The sequence below is a fragment of the Solanum tuberosum genome, unplaced genomic scaffold, assembly GCF_000226075.1.
Source record: "Solanum tuberosum cultivar DM 1-3 516 R44 unplaced genomic scaffold, SolTub_3.0 scf00286, whole genome shotgun sequence".
Lineage (NCBI taxonomy): Eukaryota > Viridiplantae > Streptophyta > Magnoliopsida > Solanales > Solanaceae > Solanum > Solanum tuberosum.
This window is the reverse complement of record NW_006239210.1, coordinates 370,105-374,759: the sequence shown is the minus strand read 5'-3', so window position 1 is coordinate 374,759 and position 4,655 is coordinate 370,105.

The window sequence follows — 4,655 nt, the reverse complement described above, 5'->3', positions numbered from 1 at the left end:
TCTCCAATCACCCGAAAGCAGTGGCGAGGCGGACATTAAGTAGAAAGACTGACTTAAGACTTTATCATTCACACCAACCTGCTTTCATAAGCACTTGTTGGCAAGTTCAGAAGAAGGCTTTGAGGGGAACTAACTCTATGTGGCTCCGGTTCAATACTGCTTCTCGCTTAGAATCTCTTCCAGCTGAGCTGCACTAACAGGCTTAGGTAAAGTACAGATAATGTGAGTGACTACATGCGAAAGCTTTTGCTTCTTCCTTTCCTTCTGCTGGCAAGTAGCTCTCCTTTTTTCCTGTAGTTCAGGATTCCCTCTCTATGCCCATATCTATTTAGTCAAAAGGCTAGTTCAATCGCTCTGAGGAAGTACTATAACTTGAATCAGTATCTCTAATAGGGCGATATCAGGCCTTCTGTGCGATATCGATCTTCTGTTTATGGTAAGCGGTCTGCCTTTCCCCTTACTAGATCAAATAGGGAAATTCAAACAAAAAAGTACAGGAAAGGAAACCTTATTCGATGACCACTCCTCCTTCTGCATAGAGATAGGGTCGCCTATCAATCGACAGCTGCTGCAGCTGGTGGAATAAATCTACCCGGAGCTTCCGCTGGTTTTCAGATAGAAACTCCAATTTATCTTTCTGCTCGTTGGGAGAACTCTCAATGGATTGGTTTCCGGGAGTCGAGGTGGAAGTAGATGGGGACTGGGGAGAATAAAAAACCTCCTTATCGGAATTGGTCTCGTCCGATGCATGGCCGATGAGGGAGGCTCCAGAAGGAGAAGAAGCGGACGGAGACTCCGAGGGTTAGGGGATAGGTTTGGTCGAGAATTTCATTACCTAAGTACGCCACTATAGCCACTAAAAGGGTCATATCTTGTTGAAGAGGAAGTGAAAGGAGCGAGACCTTGCGGAGTAGGTACGAAAGGGGAGGCCTCTTTAGAGGTAGTTAAAACCCTTTTATTTCAGGGAGGCAAGATAGGATCTTTCTTTTAGGATAGGACCACATACCCTAATTGAGACCCGGAGGGAGGCTGGATCTACTCTAACGGTGTGAACAAACACCGGCCGGCTTCTTGGCGGTGTGCGTTAGTGAAGCTAATAGTTCGGATGCGCATACGTTTTCTTGCTCCGTTTCCTTGGTACCCGAACCGGAGAACTATCCACAAGACCGCTTCATGCTCTAAACTCGAGAAGAAGCTTTCGAAGGCACGTGTACCATTACTTGTACTTGTTATTCCACTACTGATTTTTGGCAAGATCAATATATAGTGATCAGTTATGATTGCTCAAACTACGGTACATAGTTTCAAGTTAGGCCTTACTTCAGTCTGGTCTCCTCTCCCAGGTCTCAGCTTCAGGCTCCCACCGAAAAACGTTTGAAAACGGCAAGGCAAGCAAATGCACGAACGTATTGTAGGCTTTCTCTCATAAGAATCTTATTTTAATCAGTATACGCCTGATCGGCGAGTTCAGTCACACCTATAGGTCCGCTACTTCAAAGGCATCGCCTCACTTAGATCGCCGGGGTTGGAGCTTCTTCGACCTCTAGCCATGACGCTCCTCCCTTACCTTGGGCTTCAGTAGGTTTCCTATGCTAGTGAATCAGATCTTTGGCTTTACCGTGTTACTATTCGGAGAATGGAGGTGATCTCTCTCTATCTTCAGTCAGTCATTTCTACCGGCTCCGGCTAGTAGTCATTGCATTCGAAATAGAAATAGTGCAGAATTAAAACTCATTTGAATCCAAATTATCAAAACTTTATTTAAAGGAAATCTTGTTGTACAGCGGAAGTCTAAGTCTCACATGTCCATCTTAGACCCAAGCTTTAAACATAATAGGGACACAATCCTTTCCAATCGAAAACAACTACTAAAAATGTCTATTACATGAAATAAGGAAACATAAGTCTTCTCCTCGAACCATAAGGACATACCAAGTTTTGGAGGAAAGCAATCCAACACTTCAAACTAGCTAGGAGGAATCACTTGCCGGAACCTACACTTATAGTAAAAACATGAAGAATATGGGTTAGTACACAGAAATGTACTAAGTATGATGACCATGCAAAACATGCTTTAAAAGGGGTCATTTTGGTTGGAAACCAAGTATTATGCCACTTTTTAGAAACATCATGTACAGTAACATAAAAGACATCATATACAAGCATTAACATCATATAAGTCATAACTTCACACTTAAACAATATCGCATGGAAACCATTACATTTACCTTGGACCTTCACCTTAAGCAACCCTTATGCTATACCTTGTGCAATGTATCGATATCGTCCCATACCACCATCCACACTAGGGCATCACATTTAGGTCACACCTAAAGTAAACCTACCATTCATTTTCTTTCATCTCTAAGCCATATTCATACATAAAAGACATATCATTTCATAAGGCATGACAAGGGAAAGTAACTCATAATATAACCCAAGTATAGAATACATATCATATTAAGCATTTAAGAGCTAACATTCTTCAATTGCTCCATTTAAGACACTTTCATATCATAGCCATTAAGATTTAGAGAAACTCACTATGACCCTCTCAAAGCCTACTCCTGCAATGCATAGGTAGCATCCCATACTACTACCTACACTTCGTAGAACCTATCAAGACCCACAATGAAATCTCACATGATGGGAAGTAAGTATTAACCGACATAGACCATGAGAGCTTTTCATGGAATCCGATGTTATAAGTCCCCACACCGTAAAAAGGTGGACTACTTGCCTAAGGAGACCGGTTCATATAGCTTAGGTGGATCCACTATCTAGACCTTCGCAGGCACATAGTTTATGGGATAAGGTAGACGATCATTGAAACTCATGCCTAACTTTGGGGAGTTTCCATCTAACCAAATCCACTCGGTGCTTAGCCTACATTCCCATAGAATAGTTCATTACCTTGACATTATCACATATGAGGGGTGCCATTGGCCTACCAACTCCAATTCATTCATTACACATGAAAGGGTGCCTTAAGCCTACCGATTCAAGGTACACTTAGGAAAGCTCATTAACTCTTCTTGAAAGGGTGGCATAGGCCTACCGGTTCAAAACTCATCATTAACCTTCTTGAAAGGGTGCCATAGGCCTACCGATTCCAAGGTTCATTATTAACATGAGTGGAAATGTGCTACTAGCCTACCGATCCAAGGATTCAACAATCAACAATATAATCATTTATACAAGAAAAGGATGCATAAGCCCTACCAATTCAAGGTATACTATATATTGAATAATCCTTCATATTCTATCATCAACATTCATAAGTGTCAAATTGAGAAAAGGCCTTTCAATAATAACACATTCACATTCAAGACATGATCACTTTAGCTTCATTGAATTCTTATGCATACAATGTCATGATAACACTTCAATTTCTCATACTATGCCTTCAAGGCCATGGTCACAATGTACATAATAAGTAAACACCTCCACCTTTCAAGTGGATCAACATCGAGTTAACAATTCTATTTCAACAAGTATTTTCTCATATCTTGCCTTTAAGGCCATAAACCTCACATACCAATACACCAACAATGCACCATAAAATAAGCATGGGTAATGACATACTTCAATAATCCAAAGCCATTTAAACAAGTTCTATTTAAATACATTCATTATCAAGCAACCCACTTCATAGAGGAATAAACTAGGAATAGAGAGAAATCATGGGTTCATGGATTATTTTCATCTTAAATCATCAATATTACAACAATTTAACCATAATATGCCATTATAAACCTTTTAAAACTATTTGGTGAAAGAACCCATGAGATTGAGTAAAACCCTAGATTTTCATGAACTTGAAATCTTTAGAAGTTTACTTTGAATTTGGCTCTAGGGTGAAAGCTAACCCTAGATGAAGGATCACCATAACTTTGCTAAGATTTCCCAAGAAATTCGATGAAGAAAGCCTTGAATCAAAAATCCTAGCTCCCACTTCTTCTTCTTCCTTGAGTTAGAGAGAAATATAGAGAGAGAGAACTTTGGGATTTGAATTGGGAAAAATGAGAGAATGACTAGTTTAAAAGATTTAAAACCTTATATATTTATCATATAAACCATTTAAAATCAACCCCACATAATTAAACATCTAAACGAAATTACCAAAAACCCCCAACTTGAGTAGGCCCGTTAGGGACCACGCCCAACTAAACTGGTCATGAGGGGCACCACGGCTCATGGTGGTTCCCGTGAACTTTGGGACAGTAGCTCCCTCAACTTGCAACATCTCCCACCAAGCAAAGACAACCCCACGAGCCTTCTCACGGCCCGTTGAAACGACCCCAAAAATGCCCGAAAATGTGCTTCGGAAACACCTATAATTGTAATTTCCATATATCTCAAAATCCGTTTCGTTTTTCGAAAATCCAACTTCATATTCTTGTTTAGGGGGTCAAATTGAGTGGGAAATGGGTCTAACCCAAATTTTAGAGCAACCGTATCAAAATTCGAAAATCGCAAAAAATGCGATTTGGAGGGTCAACTTTAAAGGGGCATATCTCTTAGCACACAAGGAACTGGAAGGACCATAAACTATCAAAATTAAATCCCTGTGAGTTAGTTTTCCAACGCACTTGGTTTCACCTTATTCTGAGTTAGAATGAAGGAGTTATGACCATTTTCGTAAAACCTGTCGG